The 22,822-nt window shown below is 41.7% G+C and overlaps 1 protein-coding gene across 5 annotated transcripts in view; it reads right to left on the bottom strand.

Moving 5' to 3' along the window:
* nr1h3 (nuclear receptor subfamily 1 group H member 3) overlaps positions 1-22,822 on the bottom strand; it is a 57,265-nt gene that overhangs the window by 29,487 nt on the left and 4,956 nt on the right. Inside the window, exon 1 of one of the 5 annotated variants that reach the window (XM_008105044.3) lies at positions 17,811-17,932. The exons of 2 other annotated variants lie outside the window; for them this stretch is intronic. The gene's annotated coding sequence lies outside the window, so the exon portion shown is untranslated. Of the gene's footprint in view, positions 1-12,001; positions 12,297-17,670; positions 17,762-17,810; positions 17,933-22,822 lie in introns of those variants that run through there. 2 more of the 5 variants (XM_062967988.1, XM_008105033.3) reach the window with 2 other exon arrangements.

Raw genomic sequence — 22,822 nt, 5'->3', positions numbered from 1 at the left:
GGCTGCTTTCCACGGATGCAGCTAGTGATGGGGTCGGACCAGCGGGCAAAATCTGGAATGAACTTGCGGTAATAGTTCGCGAACCCCAAGAAACGCTGCACCTCTTTCTTGTTAGTTGGCGCCCGCCATTCCAATACTGCTGAAACCTTGGCTGGATCCATGGAAAGCCCTAGAGGCGAGATGCGGTAACCAAGGAAATCTACCTCTTGTAGATCAAAGGCGCATTTTTCCAGCTTGGCATAAAGTCCATGATCCCGCAATCGTTGTAACACCATTTTGACGTGGTTCTCATGTTCTGATTGTGATCTAGAAAACACCAAAAAATCGTCCAGGTAGATTATCAAGAACCTGTCTAGATAGTCCTGAAAAATGTCATTGACAAAATGCTGGAACGTTGCGGGGGCTCCGCATAAACCGAAATTCATAACTCGGGACTCGAATAATCCGAATTTGGTCTGGAAAGCGGTCTTCCACTCGTCCCCTTCCCTGATGCGAACTAAGTTGTAAGCCCCCCTAAGATCCAGCTTGGTGTAAACCTTGGCTCCTCGAAGCCGATCCAGTAGATCCGAGATTAAGGGCAGGGGATAGCTGTTCCGCTTGGTGATATTGTTCAATGCTCTGTAGTCCACCACCAAGCGTAGTTCCCCTGACTTCTTCTTCACAAACATCACTGGGGAGGCGGCTGGGGATTGAGAGGGTCTGATGAATCCCTTGCGAAGGTTTGTCTCTAGGAATTCCCTGAGAGCTTCTTGCTCTGGTTCAGTCAGGGAGTAGAGATGCCCTCGCGGGATCGGGGCCCCCTCCACCAAGTCAATGGCACAGTCATAAGGTCTATGTGGGGGTAATTTCTCGGCTTCTTTCTCATTGAATACATCCCAATACTCGGAGTACTTCTTTGGCAAGGTGATGATGGGCTCGGTGTCTGTGGCATGGCATACCTTGGCTACGAGGCAATGGTTTTGGCAGTACGGTGAAGCAAACTGCAGTTCTCTGTTGGACCAGGAGATGTTAGGGTCGTGGAGAGTCAGCCATGGAATTCCCAAAATCACAGGGAAATGGGGAACCTCGGTAACAAAGAAGGAAATCTCTTCCATATGTTCCCTTATCCACATCCTGGTGGGTTCCGACCACTGACTTACGGGGCCCGTCTTGAGGGGGCGGCCGTCTATGGCTTGCACCACACGGGCATTCTTGAAATCATGATATTGTAATCCCAGAGAGTCGGCATACTCTCTATCGATGAAATTGTTGGTAGCTCCAGAGTCTATCATGGCGTGGATCATGACGGGTCCCCTTTTTGCTGACCATAATGTGACCACGAGAAGGAACAGGACCCCGGTTGGCGGCTCTTGGATGGATTTTTTGACCGGGTTGGCGAGCCTCTCTACACCCGGTCGTTGGCTTCCCCCGCCGGCTGTGTGCCAGTCGGCTCAGACGCCTTCGTCTCCGTGGAGGACGCCGCCGCAAGACGGGCGGCAGGCTTCCCTTTGGCTGGGCACTCTCTGGCGAAGTGGCCCCCGTTCCCGCAGTACCAGCAGAGGTTTAAGCGTTGACGACGGGCCTTCTCGGCGGCATCTAGTCTGGGACGCACATTGCCCAACTGCATCGGCACCTCCTCGCCTCCTCTGGGGTATGGGGTTGGCGGTGGGGGTCTCCACACCGGACGTGGCTGAACGCTGGCGGGAGCGGGGGGTTTTGCCCCGGCTCTACTGCCCTGGCCTCGAACCCACTGTTTCCTGTTGGCAATCATGACTTCAGCCCGTAAACATTGATCAATGAGTGCCTCGAGGGTCTGGGGAGGATCCACCTTGGAGATTTCTTCCAGCATTTCAATGTTGAGACCCTCCCGGAATTGTCCCCTGAGGGCTACATCGTTCCAGCCGGTATTGTGGGCCAGCACTCGGAACTCGGCTATATACTGAGACATAGGTCTGTCTCCTTGGAAAAGGCGACGGAGTTTGTGACCGGCTGCCTCCAAATTGTCCTCGATTCCCCAAGTCTCCTTGAGGTGGTCCAAGAAGTGTTGCGCTGATCTTAGGTGTGGAGAGGTTTGGTCGAACAGTGCCGTCGCCCAGCTGGCCGCTGGCCCGTCTAGAAGACTGTAAACCCATGCCACTTTGATGTCTTCTTGGGGAAACTCGGCAGCACGGGCCTCTAGATAAGCTTGACATTGGCGACGGAAGACATGAACCTTAGAAGCTTCTCCAGTAAACTTGGTTGGCAACGCCATGGCCGGAAGACGAATTCCGCGTTCCTTCAAACCCCTTATTTCTCCATCCTGTGCATTGAGCTTATCACGGATTCGGTCCACCTCATCCTTGTCGATGGTGTAGGTAATCGGCTGGCCGCTCGGCCCAGGTACGACTCCGGTAGACATTCTGGCCGAGGTTAATTGGTGCTTAGGGCGGCGGAGTCAAACTGTCACGACCCAGGCTGCAGAGCACCAATAACCATACACAGAGGCCAGAATCTATCTAATATCTTTATTGAAGGAATATATAAAGTTAATAAAAACAAGTGTAGAAAATAGTCCAGAATTAGACCTTTCAGGAAAGGTCAGAATTAGTCCAAAAAAGCAATGTCCAATAAGAAATATTAAGGTCCAAAGTTGTAATCCAATAACCGAAACACTCACTTTGCCAAGCAAAGTGAGGGGAGATGACAAGGTCCTTTAGTCCATGAAACTTGAGCGAGGCTAGGAAATAACTTGATACTTGAAACAAGGCTTGAACGTGGGACAAGGTAACTAAGAACAAGAACAAGGTCCGTGGAATAACTTGATAAAATCCGTGGAACAAGGTAAGGATTGATCCTGGGAAACAAGGCAAAGTCCGTAGATAAACAAAGGCTGGGAAGCAAGGCGAAGGCTGGATAGCAAGGCAAGGCTTGAGCAGGAGCGAGGCTTGAATCGGAGCGCGCTGTCCAGACACAACTCGCTCCGTAGGCTGACGAATTGACTCCGCGAAGTTACTACGCGGGTAAAACACCTAAATAGAGTCTAACTTTCCCGCCGAAGCAGTTCTCTGGGAATCAGAACCGAAAGCTAAACTCTGAGACCAGATGTGAGACTCCCCAAAGATTCTCACGAGAAGCAGTCTTAATTGGCCACATTCTTAGCTGCAATCCTCGCACTCCTGCGCGAAGCTGATTCCAAACTTCTCTGTTGTTTACAAAACTCCCGGCGCAAGAACACGGGAGAAGTAGGCTCAGGGCTTGTTTGACATACTTCTGGGAGACAACTTTCTTGCAGGTGCAAGGTTCCCAGATCTGCCTGGGAAAGATCTGGCTGAGAGGAATCCAGTTCAGACTGGGAAGGTAAAAAACCCAAGTTTTCATCTTCATCAGGAATTACAATGTCCTGAGCAGGACTACAAGGCCCATGGGTCATCACAGGCCAATTGTTCTGTCAAAATCTCTCCATCCTCTGTTCCTCTTCCCGCACCCCCAACCCAGGTAAAAATATACATATGTCTATTTATTTTCTCCACAGGAAAAAATAATGAGGTGGGAATGGGATAAGCAATAATGTTGCCTATGGTTGTTGTTGCATGCCTTCAAGTACTTTCTGATTTATGGCAACCTCAAGGAAGACTATGACTTGGATTTTCTTGGCAAGATTTGTTTGGAGGGGGTTTGCTTTTGCCTTCCTCTGAGGTTGAGACAGCTGTGATAGTATGATTTGCACAAAGTCATCCAGTGGGTCCTTTAGAGTTGTAGTCCAACACTCAAATAAGTAGCCTCTATCTTGTATTTTGCTCTCCATGATAGTCTCCCACCACTTTCTGTTTTTAAAAAGCTGTCACAATACACCTTCAAATCAACCCCGACTTATGGCAACCATATTATAGGGTTTTGTTGGCAATATTTCTACAGAAGAAGTTTGACATTGCCTTCCTGAAGCTGAAAGGGTGTGACTTGCCCAAGATCACTCAGGGAGTTTCCATGGCTTACTGCGGATTCTTCAAGTAAAGAATCGGTAGATTAGTGTCTCTCATACCACCTTTATTTTGATCATTTATATTCTGTCTCTTTCCCAACAAAGGGAATAAAGGCAGCTGACAACAAGTTAAAAATAATTTTATTAATATGATACATAAGCAACCTTCCTGATCCTGCATCACTATTTGTCTATTCCTTTTGCTTAAAAAAACCTGCCTATGCTGTAGGAAGCATTTTTAACATATTGGACTACTTGGTACAATCAATTCAAAATGCATTGTGTAAGAATATGAAACTCAATGGTAACCATACATGACTTAATCCCAACCAGGATAATGGTTTCAAACAATGTTCTGAGCATGCAAGATCTAAAAGCAGCCAGATCACCCACAAGATCTTAAAAACAGATGACTGCTTCTATAAAACAAATTAGAAAGGTTCAACAGAACCATCCCTCCACTGTTGGGCATAAACTTTCAGATAAAACAATAATGAGCTTCCAATAAAAAATAGTCCTCTTGGGAAGTCTGCACAACTGATAGAATCTTGCTAGTGACATGTATGTGCTAAATGTGACTTATGCACACATATGCCCCCTTTTGAAAGGAGGTGCTGTTCTGTGCAATGTTATCAAGCCCTAGGAAAGGCTACTACTGCTGCTGTTTATCAGTGAGGAGGGGAAAGCAGGGAAACAGTTCAGAAGATGCTGGACACAATGAAGGGCACAAATGGCATAGTAAAAATATTTGAGTTTTTGACTTAAATGATTGTCATCTATGCATGTCCTCTATCAGCTATACAGTTTATACATAATTTCTTTTTCTACCCAAGACAACATATGCGCTTGCCTGCAGAATAGACTTAAGTGGGGCAGTAAATGTATACACATACATGTACACACACAAATTCACACAGAGGAACCTGTAACTATATCTGAAAGTATTTCCTCCAAAGCTAATATGGTATTTGGGCAGTAATACAGCAGAGAAGCAGGAGCAATGATGGTGGCAGCAGCAAGGGAGGATACATGGAAGGAGACTAAATTTTGGTACATTCAGACCAAGGCTTGGAGAAGTTACTACTTTGACTATACCTCCCAGAATTGCACAGCTTTGGCAAGTTCGGACTCTTAAGTCTATCTTTACAAGACACACACACAAAAAGCGCAGCTCCACCATTGTGAAAACAGATGCTGTACTTGTACATACTTTGGTTTCAAAATAAGAAGCACAACAGCGGCAGTAACAGCAGCAGCAGGAGTGGGATGTGGTAACACAAAATCGTACTTGCAGGTTAAATCAACAATTGCCTGTCTCCTTAAAGTTGTTGAAGAAACACTCTTGATTGAGGCAAGCACAGCTAGGTAGAATTTTAAAGAAAAAGTAGAGAAAACTTCCAGGAAAATTTGACCTAATCAAGTTCCAAGAAAATGTTCTAGTGTTTCCAATAATGTTATCTGATTTAGAAATTTTGGTGTAAATGTTATATAGCTAGTTCAACAAGTTGAACATTCTATTTCACCAAATGACAAATCACAATACAACAATCCAGTCAATTATAGATAAAGATAGATAGATAGATAGATAGACAGACAGACAGACAGACAGACAGACAGACAGACAGATAGATAATTTTCTGTGAAAAAATGTAATAGGGAAATTTTCCACATCTCTGTAAGTATCAACAAAGAAAAATAAGAGGCCAAGGCCAAATAAGAATATACAATCCAAGCTTATTTTTTCTGCACAAAACAGACTGGTGCCAGTGTGGCCTTTTACTCAGGTCAGTTTCTCCTATTTTTGTGCCAACCAGCAAAATTTTCACAAGCTTCCTAAAAGGCTTCCTCATTTCCTCTAAGGATCTGCTGGAGGGAAGCAAATTGTTCTCATGAGCTTTCTCTTAGTTGTTCCTCTTCACTTCCCCAGTACTCCTTTTTTCAATAGGTTTTATGAATAGTCTTGCTCACCTATTTTTATCTATTTAGATGTACTGTAGCAGTTTACTTCCCCATCACCATGTGCTACTCTTGTGACTTAGATCCATGATTAAGAAAATGATATTTTTGTTCATTTCCTACAACAAGCTCACTTGTCTGTATATTTTAGTCAGGTGCAAGTTCCACTCATGCATAAATTAACTAGGTTTTGGGATCAACATTATGGATTTTAATGTGACCAGTGGATATGACTGGTGGATAAAGTTGAGGAAAGCCTCAAAGACACCTTAGGGGGCCACCCACCCCTGGCCACTACAATTTCCAGGCCTGGACATTCAAAACGTCCAGAAGTAGTGCTGTAGCAGGGAGAGTAGAGGGGGTTGGTGCTTCTTTTAGGTTCTCCTAGGATGGACTAAGCTCTTGCCTTTCACCAGACTGCTCAGAGAAAGGGATAGATCCTTTTTTAAAAAAAATCATGCAAATCTCTTGGGAAGACAGGTGGACAAATGTCAGCTTTTGAAAGAAGCAAAGACTACCAGCATTGATTCTCTGCTATCAACTTCATTGGACTGAACACATTGTCCAAATATCTGATCACAGTCTTCCAAAGCAGCTACTTTACTCTCAACTTAAGAACAGAAAGCAGAACGTTGGTAGACAATAAAAGAGATTTAAATATGGGCTTAAAGCTAATCTTTAAAAAATGTGGTATAAACATTGAGAAGTAGGAAGACCTGGCACTTCAGCATTCTAACTGGAGTCAGCTGTTACCAATGTTACTATGGATATTGAAGAGGCACAAACAGAGGGCAAATTAAAGAAACGTGCCAAGAGGAAGGTACGTCAAGCAAACGCTTGTTGTGACTGTCTTCCATCTGGAAACCTATGTCCTCAATGTGAAAGACCATGTGGATCCAGAATAGGTCCTCACATTCATTTACCGTCAACAAGCTTTGCCTCTGGAAGACAATCATCCCAGGCCACGAGTTATCACCTATGATGATGAAAAGTTAAGGTACAGTACTCACATTGACCTTTGGAAAAAATCAATGCTGTTTTAGGGGGTTGAATTTCTAGACTTATACATAAGTATATAGTGTACTCCAAAAGGTGGTGTGCTTGGGGTCTAAACAAACGTAGTGTTGGTATGCCATCACTCTCAATAGTAATACACCCTCTGTATGGACCACAGACTGCTGAACCCAAAGTAACTATGAATCCATAGTAGTATTGACGTAACCATTTTAGAAAAGTTGAGGAGCTTTTTTAATAACTGCCAAATAGACTTTCTAAAGTTCTGAAAGAAAGGCTGACTATCAACCAGACAATTACCCTATTAGAAAAAGGATAACCTTCTCTAGAACCCCTACAGAAGTCACATGCCATTCAGACTGTATTGGCAATCGTCAGATATTACAATTAGCCAGACTTATTGTTGACAAGAAATGCATTAGTGCACATTGTTCAGTTGCTCTAGTTTGCAACAGTAAAAGGCTATGGCTTATTTAGCATGATATCTGGCTCCTATCAGGCCAAAATGTTGTGGTTTATTGTGGAATTATGAGCCAGAGCTTGGAAAAGTTATATTTTGGGGCTATAAATCTGCAAATCTCAGTTTGGCTTAGGCGAGAAGAGACAAACAAGACTGGCAACTCATTATGGTTTTAGGCATCATATTAAGCAAACCATGAAAGAGTCCTGGATTGTTTTGCAGCTTCAACTACAAGTAGAAAGAACTTTGCAACATGTATGAGCATTCTGGTGTAAACAAGAAGACAGAAATCGGAAGAATCCAGGCTTGTTGTGATGACTTAAGACACCAGGCTTTCAAATATATCCTGCAGGTGTAACAGAAATAACAGCATATAATTTCCCTCCTTATATCTGCTTCCCTTTAAAACAATTTTAAAGTTATTTTGCTTGTAAAGCTCCACATATTCCTTAAAAGCCACGATGAGCAATCTGGCCATTTCCCTACCACCACCACCCTGGTCTAGAAATTACTTTCCTCCCTGGTCTGGGATTTGCCCTGGTCTGGAAATTACTTCCCTCACCTCTTTGACCAAAGATTTTATCTTGGACCTAAAGCACACCAGAGAAGACAAACAAGAGGCCACTCAAAATATAGTAAAATTGCTTCCTGTGGCCCTCAGGAGGTGGGAGGATAACAACAAAAACCTCCAACTCACCAAATTTTGGGGAGTGAGGAAACAGGTTTCTGTAGAGTTCAGAGGAGAAATGTATATACATATTAGTACGTGGATGCCATCCAACTCTAGGACCTCATCACATTGAGATCAATAAGCTGAGCATCAGCAGGAGAAATTCACCACACAACGTGGTGAATCTGGCAGGCAGCAGGGCAAACTTACCATATTCCACGGGAGGAAGCATCGCTGCCTGGCTTCCCCTCGGTCTTCTGAATAAGAACGTGGGAAGCCTCCGGTGTTCTCTAGGGAGCATCCTAATACACTGCTAGGATGCTTCCTCTAGGGAGCCCTGACGGAAGTAGCCTTACGTCATGTGATGGCATCCAGTGGGGTTTCGTTGAGGAAGGGTCCTGGAAGCACCCTAGGATGCTTCTCAAAGACCATGTGATGAAGTGGTATAATTACCACAATCCAAGAAAGCTATTTCCATCCAGAACCCATGCCTGTCATAATGTAATGAATTAGCATAAACATGTTAAAACTTAATCCAGACAAGTTGGAAGTGCTCTGGCTAAAAGGAGTATACAACTTCCTTGTTGCAACAGCTCCAGTTGTTCCCCAACTGTTTCTGGACACAATTCAAAGTGGTGATTGCGATCTCTAAAACCCTATACAGCTCAGGTCCAGGTTATTTGAAGAACTGTACGGCCTGCTCATGTTTTGTGATCAGAGGCAGGCTTTTCTCTCAGTCCCTATCACAGGCACATCTAGTGAGAACACAGAAGAGGGTCTTCTCAGTGGCTGCCCTCAAAGTCTGGAACTTCCTTTCCAAACAATTTTGGCACCCTCTGTACTCTCTTTCTATAGCTAGGTGAAATATTCAAGCAAGAAAACCAATGATTGTCCTCTTTCTGTGCAGCTACACATGAAAGGTGATAGAAAATTCAGATATTACTCACATTGGGGTTCCAAGGCCAGTGAAGTGTTTCCTCCTATAAAAAAGGATCATGAGGATTATCTACGGGTGGGTGCCCTCAAATTGGAGCTTCCAGATCCAGGATTAAACCCAAGAATCCACCCAATTATAAAGTTCATAATTTCCAGCATACACTATATCTGTATTTCCTACCAAAAAAGAACTCTGCCTTGTCTGTGAACCTGAGGGGCAGCAGGTCAATGGCCTTGTTGTGAACCAGAAATGTCCAACACTACCTTGCAAAGCACACACGCCAAGAATGATTAGAAGCATTGTTCAACAGCACCCCCAAGTACCATCCTAGAGAGGTAATTCTGAAGGGTAATATCAAAAGCCACCAAGAGGTCCAGCAGAACCAACACAATCACACTTCTTTGACCTTATCCCATACAGATCATCTACCAAAGTGACCAAAGTGGTCTCTGTTACATGCACAGTTTCAACCAGATCTGTTTCAACCAGAACCTCCAAAACTAGATGCATTGGATCCCAATGTTTTGTCTTTCCATCAGCAGATTATATATATACACACACACATACATAATTTTAGCAGGCTTTTAGAAAGGAACTGTTTATGTTATTGTTGGCTGTTTGGAGAAAAGATGAAATGTCAGAATTCCCATTAGTACTTGATTATTTTCTAGTCCCATGGAAAGTCTGTGTTGGCCATGATGGTCTGCGCTCTCGTCACATCTCGAATAGACTATTGCAACACTCTCTATGTGGGGTTGCCTTTGAAGACTGCTCGGAAGCTTCAAGTAGTCCAACAGGCGCCAGCCAGGTTGCTCACTGGAGCGGTATACAGGGAGCAACCCCCATTATATCAGCTCCACTGGCCTGCCAGTCTGCTACCAAGCACAATTCAAAGTGCTGGCATTAGCCTATAAAACCCTAAATGGTTCCAGTCCAACTTACTTATCTGAACATATCTCCCTTTACAAACCAGTACAAGCATTAAGATCTGCCAGGGAGGTCCTGCTCTCAGTCCCACCGCCTTCACAACCACCCCCTCCCTCCTAGCATTTAGGAAACAAGTGAAAACTTGGCTATTCAAGCAGGCATTCGGTGAATGACGAAATTGCAAACTAACATCTTGTCATGACACAGTTAGAAATGCTGCAGCTGAATTATGATTAAGGACTTGTGCAATGTGTTATTCGCATATTGGATTTATCATGTTTTGTATGTTTAATGGTTTTAAATTATATTTTATGTTTACTGTTTTAATGATTTTATGTTATGATTTTACCTGTGTGTATAATTGAGGCACTGAATGTTTGCCTATGTGTATGATGTATGCCGCTTTGAGTCCCCCGTGGGGTGAGAAGAGTGGGATATAAATGAAGTAAATAAATAAATAATTTATAAGGAAAAGACTTTTAATATTGTGTTGTATAAATTGTCTTCATTTTAATGTTAATGGATATTTTAAAATATTAATTCAATAAACTGAATTAGGTTGTTTGTTAATATAAGTTATTATTGACAATTGTTGTTTTTGTTATTATTAACAACTTTTGGTCCTTTTTAAACTACATGTGGTTTAGAAAAATCAATATCTGTTTTAATATTTGGAAGCTACAATGATTCCCAGGAAAAGGAAGGATATGATAATAATTATGAACCCCATTTCTCCTTTTCTCCAGAGACTGTGGGGGCACCCTGCATTCTTAGCAATGATCATATGCTGAGATGATCTACATGAACAAGTAGCCTAGAAGACAAACCTTATAAACCAGAGACAGGAATGGTGTAGCAGTCCTGTTAGTCCAAGTGTTTGCCCAGAAATATGCAAGCCTAGCACAAACTCCTGAGCCAGCATTAGCCATGTGCAGGTGTAGGATCAGGCTGTGGCGCAGGCTGGTTAGGAGCCAGCTGCAATAAATCACTATGACCAAGAGGTCATGAGTTCGAGGCCAGCCCGTGGCGGAGTGAGCACCCAACCATTAAAATAAAAAATAGCTCTGCTCATTGTTGACCTAAGCAACCCAAAAGATAGTTGCATCTATCAAGTAGGAAATTTAGGTGCCACTATGTGGGGAGGCTAATTTAATTATACCATAAAAATTGTCCAGCAGCATTTAGAATGAGGAAGTCGGCATCACAGTGGATGATGAAGCAGCTGCTCCCCCTGTGGCCAGAATCGAGCATACCTTCAGGAAGCTGGAAGCTGGAGAAGGTTAAATGGCCTCGATGTCTGTCTCTGTCTCTATGTTCATATGGCATTGAATGTTTGCCTTGTATGTGTACATTGTGATCCGCCCTAAGTCCCCTTTGAGTTGAGAAGGGCGGAATATAAATACTGTAAATAAATAAATAAATACTGGGATGGACCCTGCACACAGCAGCAACCTTACCTTTTATATTTTTAAAAAACAATTATATAGTCAGATGCATCCATGTACAAATGTAGGTAAGCTTTGGATTTTCCTACCCCATGATGGAGTGATGGCCTCCAACCTTTATAACCTTCAAGTGAGGAGTAGACAACTTTGTGGAAGATAAGACCATCAATAACTGCTTAATATGTTGGCTATATATTGCTTCCTGTAAGAGAGTCAGTATAAAAACTGCTGGGAACAATGATCAGAGAGTGCTATTGCATACATGCTTTGTGTAAGCTTCCTATACACCTGTTTGACCACTGTGGAAACAGAATGCTGAACCAAATGGGCTTTGAGGTCTGATTCTGCTTCACTTTCCTTGTTTTCCTATTATTCTATAGATGCCTTCTATCTAGAGTGTGGAGATCAAGCCCTGGCACCCCCTATCCTTCTAATCTTGCAGATGTTTTACATAACACAAACCCTTACTTGTTCCCTATTAAACATAAAAACAAGAAATCTGAAAGAGTTGAAAGGCACCTTTTGTCTGGAAGCACATCTTCCCAGCTCTCGCGAAGCTCACAGCAAAGAAAATTCTCATCCCAAGCCTCTGAGGGAGAAAAATGGACCCAATACCATATCCGCAATTGAGAATTCCAAGTTCAACTTTTCTTACCTTATCCGGGAACAAAACCTGCTGCTTCTCTTGTTTAGCTACCTTTCCCCTTCAGTGCTTCTCTTCCTTGTGGTCATTTTTTCCCTTCTAACCACCCAGACTGGCTTGGAAAGCTTGTGGCAGCAGCAGCCCAAGGAGTGAAAAAAGTCAGGCCATCCTTCTAGCTACAGTCAGATCCCAGAATGGTCAGTGCACCCTCCCCTCCCTGCCTACACTTGGTCCTTGGGAAGGAGAACAAAAAGAGAGGTTATTCAAGTTCATCCTTCTGGGTTCATTTGTTCATTCTCATTCTCTCTCTCTCTCTCTCTCTCTCTCTCTCTCTCTCTCTCTCTCTTAATGTGAGTTTAAGCAGCAATTTCTTGAATCAAAGCAACGGCTGCAGAAGGAGATTTTATCTGCTTGGTGTGTATGAACGCAGCATCAGGTATAACAGCTGGCAGCAGGAGCCTGTCGTTCAGAACTTAGAAACGTTACTTTTTTGAACTGGAACTCCCCATATCTCACAACCACCATGACCCAGACTATACCAACTGGAGGACTCCAGAGCCATAGTTAAAAAAAAGGTAACTTTTCAAAGATTTGCGTTGTTTGTGGTTGCTACCCCTCTGACAGTACAGGCTCCCTGACGTCTTTGGAAGAGAGTTTTGTCTCAAGCCAGTTTGGTGACTTCTAGGCTGTGAGCTCAAATGTTAACGAAGGGCCCTTCCACACAGCCCTTTATCCCAGAATATCAAGGCAGAAAATCCCACAATATCTGCTTTGAAATGAGTTATCTGAGTCCACACCCAGATAATGTGGGATTTTCTACCTTGATATTCTGGGATAAAGGGCTGTGTGGAAGGGCCCTAAGAGTCTCTAGTGGTTTAAACTGTTTGTAAGATAGGTTCAGGTAGAATAGTTTAAGCTGTTTTCTCATCATAGTGCTGCAGATGAAGGAAAAGCTGCACCTGCCAAGGAACTTTTCTCCCTCCTGGGCATCTGCCCAAGACCCTTAGAAAGCAAATATTGACATCCTTCAGCTGTGCTTGGAGCTTAGGAAAAGGTACTGTCCCCATCTTCTGGCTGTGTCAACTGACAGATTCCTTATTCCTTCTCTTTACTTCTTCCAGGACCAGCAGAAGCCCTAGTCTACCCTATATGTCATTCCCCTTCCATTTTCTTCTATTTGCCCTAAAAGACTCCTATTTCCCTCACTCTTATTAATATCCCTTCTGTACTACCCTGTTTCCCCGAAAATAAGACAGGGTCTTATATTAATTTTTGCTCCCAAAGATGCACTAGGTCTTATTTTCAGGGGATGTCTTATTTTTCCATGAAGAAGAGCTCACATTTATTGTTGAACAACAAAATGAACATTTATTATATACCGTAAAGTAGTTGTCATCACAAACCAGCATAACCAGACAAACTATGAATCCTATCAAGAATTTCTTGTTACTACCATTATTTACATGTACAACAATCTATGGTACCTCTTGCAATTTAGGTTTCACAAGGTTTCCACGCTGATTTCTCTCTATTCTAGTTTCAATGTAGTCATGAATGATGAATAATATATACTATAATAATAATATGATAATATAATAATAATATAATTATATACAATATATTAATGAGATAATATAATATAGGATATAATAATAACAGAAAATGATAATAATATCGTATTACTAGGATAATATAATAATGGGATATAATAACAGAATAGCATAATAATATAATAATAATAGGATAATATAATAGAATAATAGAATGGAATAGAAGATATAAAATATATTAATAGGATAATATAAAATGGAATATAATAATAATAACAGAATATGCTGGGACTTCAGAATATGCCCTCCCTCCCTCCCTCCCTCCGGTGTGTATGTATGAGTGCTGGTTCTGCCCGGCAGCCATGCTTCCCAATGGAACTCTGCTGTAGCCTTAGTTGCTAGGTCTTACTTTCAGGGGAGGCCTTATATTTGGCAATCCCCCCAAACCCCTGCTAGGTCTTATTCTTTGGGGAGGTCTTATTTTCGGGGAAACACGGTATGTACACCAACTTCAACAGGCTTTTAAGCCTTTTGCTCACATTTTCTGGGTAAGCTTGAATAGGTTTGGCAACTGGAAATGTTGCCAAGGCCTAAATTAAAAGGGGTACTAGGGGTAGGAGGGGCAATTTTGTCATTTTCTTAGGCTCAAGAGAAATCTGTTTTAAAGTAAGGAAGTAACCCAGAAATCCTGGTGAATTGTGGGTCACAAAAATGGATCTAGGATATGAGGACAACTGCAATCAAGGCAGGGACCATTTTTCCTTCCTGTGTTCGCTCAGCAGATTGCAGCAATGTGTTTCTGTGCACCCAAAGTGGCACGATATCACTTCTGTCTGCTATTTTAGCAGTGTTATAGACATTTTTTGTTCTTTGTCTGGTTGGGGGAGATTGGGGTGCAGATTAGAAGAGGCAGCTGTTGCTCTTTAAGGTGGTTTAGGAAGATTTGGGGTGGTTGATAGACAAAAAAAAGGATTCTAGAATTTCTCACAGCTTTGAGGAAATGCTACCGTTTCTTGCATTCAGGGGCCAACGTATTTGGCCTAATTACCCTCTCTGCTCTTGGGGGTAATTAGGCTGAATTTTCCCCATCCCTGGCCCAAACAGACTGCTTGAATAGATTGGTTTATTTTGCCACTGCACAAGATTTGAATGTTCCAAGAACAGAAAAGTATGTTTCTGCAGAATTTTCAGTTTGGTATTTTAAAACAAGATAAAAGTGTGGGGTTGCGGTTTGAGCATTGAACAAGGATTCTGGAAAACATGCTTTGAATCCCTACTTGGCCATGAAAACCCAATGAGTGAACTTGGGCAAGTCATACACTTAGCCTCAGAACACCTTGTGTAAAGTTCACTTTAGGGTCGCCATATGTCAGAAGCAACTTGAAGGCCCACATTAACAAAAACACCTTCTACAGGTGACAGTCCGCATTTAGATGTGGCTTCCTCATCCAGTTGTTTCATATTATGTGAACCAGAATTCCATTAAATGCACCAGAACATAGCTGCCTTTTACCAAGTTTACTCATATAACTCGGTGTCATCTGTACTAGTGACATTCCTCTCTAAAGCTGGGATGATGAACTTGGTAGCTCAAGGGTTAGATGAATCACTAGGAGGATTTCTAACTGGACTTCAGAGACATTTCCTTCCCTTTTTGTACTATCTGCAGCAAGAGGGAGCAAAAAAGAGAAATAAACTGCTCACGGAAATCCATCCAGATTGGGATCCTTTGCCCCGTTATACTTCTAATCCTTATTAGACCCTCAATGCTTGCAATCTGCATTACAGAAAGCACCCCTCTCATTCCTTCCAATGACATGCCTCCTTCTGGAGGACCACAGCAAGAGGCAAAGGATTAAATACACACCTGCTGTGTGGATTCATGCCCCCCAGTGACTGCTACATATATTGGAAAGAACTTCCAATGGAAGTTAATGGGAAGTTTTTCCACACATTTTAAGCTAGTGTCATATGGGGAAATTGGATGATGTGTAGATTAGGAGCCCTATGCATTGTTGATAACAAAAACTAGTAATTGTAGGCAAAGAGCTCTCTGCTTTACTTGGAGCTGCCAGGGACTAGATTTCAAGCCTTCTGTATGCAAAGAATGTACTTGCCACTAAACTACATACATCTCTTATCCATTTCAAAACTTTCATGTACAAGTGCCTGGCCCCATAAGAAGAAATATAAACATAGGTATAATTTAGATTTCAGGAAGAGAATATATCATATAAAACCTTTTATCCATTTGGTGGGATGGTTCTGACTATTTGATGCAGAATAGCACAGATTGTTTCATCTTGTTTCAGTATATCACACAGTTTTTGTAGATGAGATTTCAAAACACCTTCCAACTTATGGTGACCCCATTAGTTTCACAGAGTTTTCTTAAGCAAGGAAAACTTGGAGGTTTTTCTGCCAGGTCTTTCCTCTATGATCAAGCCCACAGCACCTGGTATTTGTTGTCTGAAGTACTAACCAGGGCTGACACTGCTTAGGACCTCTTCAGGCATGCCGCCGGAATCGATACAGATTGTGGCGATTCTGGCAGTACACATCCAGGAGCATGGGAACCTGTCACCCCACACCCCTCACTGTCCCAGCTTCCCCCCTACTTTATCACTTGGGGGGAAGTGTCCGCCGGCTGGCTTGCCCTGTTGAGGGAAATGCACCCACAGGAAGCCTCCCATGTTGCCGCAGGTGGGTTTTTTTTGGCTGCAACTCCGGTTCCACAGAATTTTTGCCACAGAGCCATCCTGAAAGTATTTCTCCAGTGTGTGATGGGAGCCAGTGAGCTCCGTAGCAAAACTGCTGTGGAACTGGAGTTGCCGCCAAAATTTGCCCTGTGTAAAGAAGTCCACAGCATCCAGGAATAGACAGGATCTGGTGCGTTAAGGGCAGTGGTTCTCAACTTGTGGGTCCCCAGTGTTATGGCCTACAACTCTCAGAAATCCCAGCCAATTTACCAGCTGTTAGGATTTCTGGGAATTGAAGGCCAAAACATCTGGGGACCCACAGGTTGAGAACCACTGGTTTAGAATACATCAAGAATACATTATTCCACTATAGTGGAAACAAAATGTTGAAACTGATGTACCTTTTTTTGCTCCAGCAAGAATCTGCATGTTATGTCATTAAGAACACTTGTATATTCAACAGAAAACCATCATGAAAGAAATTTTAAGAAGAGAAACAAAAACAAGCATCACACCAAACCTGTAACTATTATAGTGATGACAGAGATGGTAACACTAATAAAATATATCACATTATAATTATGTTGACATTAAATGGAACTCAGAATAAAGCTGGGCCCACCCTGAAATTTTTCATTTAAATACAAACAGGAATGAATCTATTTTTCTAAAAACTGATCACCACTTCCCCAACTCTTATGTTTTTGCTTCTTCTGAAGCAAAAAACAACTGATTCCGGTGTCACCTTACAGAATAATATATTTATTAACTTCATTAAGTTTGTATTAAAGGCAAGCAAGAATATTTTAATGACAGAAGCAAAAAGAAAAAGTCTGTAGCAATAATAATGTTTAAAAGCAGCAAAATTCATATATTTGACAAAAGATACTTCAAGAAGGATGTTTCTACTTTCCCCTGAACCCTCCAAAAAAAACCCCACTGACCAATTAAGTCCTTGTTTCAGTTTTAAAATGACTTCTTCATATTAATAAGGGAAGGAAAAGCAGTCTTGCGGCACCTATTTTAGCGTACTTTTTGATGGACTATTGCTTGCTTCTTCAGATGGACTTCAGATGCAAGCAGGAGTCCGTGAAAGCTTAGGGTGAAAGAAATTAGTCAGTCTTAAAGGAATCACAAGACTTGTTTTTCCTTCCTTTTTTATACCGAAACAGACCAATATGGCAAATCTTTTAAAAACAGACAAAATGTAGCCTCATTTGCATCTCTGAAAATGTAAGAAGGAAATATCTTCCGCTGATGGTTTCCCTTTTTCAAAATGACCCACCCTTAGTCCCCATAGAGTCCTCTCCTTGGCTCCCAAACCCAAAGGATAAGAGACAAAGTCAAAAAGAGAGAGAGAGAGAGAGAGAGAGAGAGAGAGAGAGAGAGAGAGAGAGAGAGAGAGAGAGAGAGAGAGAGAGAGATAGCTTACGTATCTACAAGTTTTCCTCATCTGGATGATTGACTGCTTATTGCTTCTTTAGTAAAGAGATGGGGTGGGGGTTGAAGGTCTGAGAGAAAGATTCAGACAGACAGACAACAGAGAGAGAGAGAAAAGAGAGAAGGGTCTACCTTCAGAAACTGAACTGCAGTAACCTTGGGATCTTGGCTCTCGCTGCAACCCAGTGCTGGGTCTGACTGTTGCTATCAGCCCTGACCTTTGGTCAGTCATCAGGAAATGCAATCATGACTTTAACTTTGTCAGAGGATTCAAACAGGAAAAATCCTATTAGCATTCTTCCCTTCAAGGAAAACCACATGGGGGAGGGACCAAGAAGTATCCCTATCTCTTCTCATCCTCAGTAAACAGATTGACATGGGGAGCTAACAGTTTGAAAACAATTTCAACCTTGAAAAATCCCAGCAAGCTGTTCTGAGGAAAAGCTGGAAGTTGCTGTTTAGCTGAAATTTTGCATAAAATGTAAAAATTATCTCTATCAGGCATTGTTAAGGAGAGGACTGTGGCATAGCCAGAATGCATCTATGCATTAGAATGAATGCAATCTGACACAACATTAACTGCCATGGCTCAATGCTATGGATTCATGGGTGTTGTAGTCAGTGGGATTCACCATCTCCTTTCTACACACACACATACACAGAAATATAATCAGACAGAAAACAATATTGCATATGGCTGGAGGCCACTTTCAATTGCGGGAAGCAAGTGTTGTACGATGCCTAATACAACTGCATGTCCCACACTGTATGTTTCACCTATCACAGGACAACACTGTGACCCAGTATATTCAAAATGAAAATTTAGCCCAGTTCCACAAAGTAATTGCATGTGAAATAAATGAATGAACATGGGCACAAGCATAGGTTTTTAAAACTGTTTTGTCTGAAACCTTTCCCCAGGGGAGGCAAGTAATCTCTTTTCATTTTTGTTATGTGCCATTTCTGACTTATGGCAACCTGAAAGCAAACCTCTGATGGGGTTTTCTTGGCAAGACTTGTTTGGAGAAGATTTTTCTTTGCCTTCCTTTGAGGCGGAGAGATTGTGATTTGCCCAATCTCCAATGCTCAACCCACTGCACCATACTAGCTCTCAAAAATGATAATGGCGATGATATTTAACCACACAAAATAAGACTCCAGGCAATTTGAACCTGGTTATCTGTAGACTGTGCACTCTTTACACAATGTGAACTCTGCCTTCTTTGTTGGGGTGTACAAATTATGCAAAGGACTCCAAAGGGAGGTTTATATTTTGATAATATTTGACAAATAACTTCAGTGGCCGAAGGTTGTGGATATTTTTTAATGGTGCTTGCTGTAAGTTTTTAAATTGCTTTATTTGATATGTTAATTGGGTTTCTATATTGGGATATGATTTTTAACTGATTATGTATTGTGGACAGATGTACTTGTATGAATTTTATATGTTGTACGCCACTTTGAATCGCACCCACAGGAGAAAAGGGATAGAAATGAATTAACAACAACAACAACAACAACAACAACAACATGCAGATTATCCATTATCCAGGTAAAATTTGGAGGTTTCTGGTATTGGCTGATAGGTTTTGATTCACTGATATAAATACCTTACTCTAACTCTTCCTTGGAGGAATCAGATCTGTCCTTTCTTATTTACATTCGAATTACTTCTATGCTGAATAATTGTAATATAATATATGTGGGCCAATATTTTAGTCTAATAACAGTACACAGAAGAAATGCACATTGGGAAAAAACATTCTGCCTACTCTTGTTCATAAAGAAACTGAAATAATACTGTACACTAAACCCCTGTTTTTGTTTTTATGATAGTCTAAAGAGAAAAATTACAGAAACCTGTATCAAGGATAGGGAAAGATGTCAATAAGAAAGTTTGGGCAGCTTTGGAAAAGTTATTTTCTCTCTACAATTCCTAGGCTCCTCTGCTACTTTGATCAGAGATTCTGGGAGGCATGGTCCAAAGAAGTAACTTTTGCACATTCTGCAACCGTAACATTCCAGAAAATATGTGTTAACCTCATTCCTCTGGCATAAGTGCAAAGATAAAAATGAACTTTCTGCAGACTTTGAACTGCCAAGTTGCATTCTCTTCCCTCAACGTCTGACATCACTACAAATGCCCTGATGGAAAAATTGCCCTGCAACTTAGTCAATCATTTTCCTTTGTTCACAGTTAGCCAGTGGCATTGCTGACATCAGAGCTTGCACATTAGAAGTAAGAAAAGACGCTCAAATTTCTCCAAGATGGCTTTGAGTACTCAGAGCATCCTTTGGTTCTCTTTAAGCCAGTGGTTCTCAACCTGTGGTTCCCCAGATGTTTTGGCCTTCCAGAAATCCTAACAGCTGGTAAATTGGCTGGGATTTTTGGGAGTTGTAGGCCAAAATACCTGGGGACTCACAGGTTGAGAACCACTGCTCGAAACCCTGCCCTACCTGCTTCATTGTGTTTGTCAGGCTTCAACCAGCAACCTCCCAGTGCTGATTATAACATCCATGCCTTTCTAAATGTGGTCATCCAACACATCTTAAACACAATCTTGGCTATTCCTATAAGAGAACCTAGAACCCAACAACCACAGAACTGTAATGCTTTGACAAAAAGTAACATTTGCAATATTACATGCAAAGTTTATCTTTGTTCTCAATTTGATCCTTAGCACTAGAATTAGACTGGAGTTTCTACACCATACTACAAACACAAAGTTGACTAAGGATGATAGCTTCAAAAGGGATGTTGATAGTGGAAGGACATGTCCTCTCAGTTAAACAGGATAATGAAAGCAAAGAAGCACCAAAACCATCTTAATAAATAAGGTACTTCTTTAACATGGAAACACAACCCAAAAAGAACATTTCCATAATCCATTATTTGTCTAAGAAAATTAATCCCAGTCAATCAAATAAATATTGGATGGAAATCATTCAGTGCTTTTGTTTGTTAATTGCAAGTCCCACCAACCATTTGCCAACATGCCTGTTGTGAAAAATCTTAGGGGTTGCAGTCCAAAACCATGATGGGCCAAATGATTTATACAAAGGCCAGTATTCTCTATAAGCTACGAAGTATACTTAACTATGCCAAATAACCTGTTCTGTTCCACATTCATGAATGCTGCTTAGTGTTGATTGTAACATTATTGCCATAATTATAATTCCCTGCCTGCACTTCCCAACCTATTTCACTGGGCATCAGCTGTTTGGGGAAAATGAAGTCTATTCTGCCAGCGACTGGAGTACAGGTAGATGACATTTGGGGGCCAGGAAATGGTTGCAATGGGGTTTGGGGGTCTTACTGAGTTCCTGGGTTTAGTGTCAATTTAGTTAGAATTTTTCAAAAGTTTGATAAGCAACAGCAGCTTAAGAAACACACACAAAAGGAGCCTTGTGGTATGTGCTCTGTGCAGTCATATACATGTTCCCTATGAAGTAAATCCTGTTGGCCTAAATCCACCTGTTTATCCCACTAGAAGAAATACACTGAACCACATTTCCACTGAAAGTTGAAAAAATGAGAATTTTTGAAAGTTTAATTGGCTCAACTAATGTATACTAGTTGGGTTTAACAACCACCGTACCTAATAGTGTTTACTCCCAGATAACTGTGTATAGGATACCAGCACTATCCCGAGGGTCTACCAGAAATCAGCTGTATCAGGTAATGTAGTATAAAATAGATTTGTGCAATTAAACAAGAAAAACAAACACAATCATTCCTTGGCCTTTCTTGGAAAGAGGCCTCTCCTTCTTATTATCTTCCTAGCTACGCACAGCTGCAGCACCCTGACCTGCACAAATTATGAAATGTTCTTTCACTCTCTAGAAATCCTTTCCTCCATATTCCTACTTCTGATTAGATAATTACAGTAAATGTAAGAAAAATGTTTCTATGGAAGAGCAAGGGCCTTGAATTTTATCCTCCTGGAACTGAGTTCTGCTGTGTTTGCATAAGCCTTTAATAAAGCCACCCACTTTGACCGTTTAAGCTACAAGTCCTAATGGAGTTGCCTTACCTGACTAAAGTATGTGACCTTTAAGCATTGCCTAAAAGAACGTCAACAGTAGCTTTTCCCATCACTGAACTGATGTCACAACCCTGGCCACAAACTCAGAGCCAAAGGAAGAGGACAAACCAGTTGAGGCAAAGACGTTGTCTACACAGGAAAAAATATGCTTCAACTCACATTTTCTTGTCTATAGTAGCTTTGCTAACATCGCACACATCCCTATTAAAAGTGATCACATGTGCTATACTTTGCATTATTTTCGGTCACCTGTCCATAGCCACTCCAGGCTTTTTTCTCCCCCTCATGTATACAAATACAGTATACATATGTCCACATTTTACACATATGCCTCAATATGGCATTCACCATTCTATTATGCAATGCAGACGGTACTTACAGTAAATGTTGGTGCACTAATATAGATATGTAATTATTCGCAATCTCATCTTTAAAAAATAACGGCAATTGCATACCAGCAAAAGAGAAATGAGTAGCATTTCATGGCAGGACGGATCAAGGTATTTCCCATCTACCTGCGCCACCCACCCAAAACCCCAGCCCTCAGCTCAACACTGAAGTCAATTTGGACCTCAAGGACAAATAAAATAACCCGGGTTTTCTGAAAAAGTTCAGAATAAAAGGCTGATCATCTTCACTCATATTTAACTCCATGAGACGAAAAAGAACTGAATGAGTGTTATGCTATCACCAGGTATAAGGTTATTAAAATGTGTTATGCCATCACCAAATACAAGGTGAGTACAAGCTTTTTTCCCCCAAGTAGACAATTCAAAAGTTTGCCATGCTGCTGCCTGACACTGAGGCCCCTTCTACACTGCCATATAAAATCCAGATTATCTGCTTTGATAATCTGGATTATACAGTACTGTAGAAAGGGCCAGAGTCTAAATCTGGTGGTGAGAAATCTGCTCAGGAAAACTTCACGAAGGTACTTTTTGTCCGATTTTTGCCACAATTCCCCAAACAGCAGGATGAGGTGCTGGTTGCAGGATTTGGGAAGTTATACTTAAGAACCCACTAGCTAGGGTATGGGTTTTAGTCTAAAATTAACTTTTCCCAGTTTTTGTTGCTAAAATTGAAGCTGGTGGACAGAAG

The sequence above is a fragment of the Anolis carolinensis genome, chromosome 1, assembly GCF_035594765.1.
Source record: "Anolis carolinensis isolate JA03-04 chromosome 1, rAnoCar3.1.pri, whole genome shotgun sequence".
Lineage (NCBI taxonomy): Eukaryota > Metazoa > Chordata > Lepidosauria > Squamata > Dactyloidae > Anolis > Anolis carolinensis.
The sequence above is the reverse complement of the archived record's forward strand: the minus strand, read 5'-3'. Positions and strand labels throughout refer to the sequence as shown.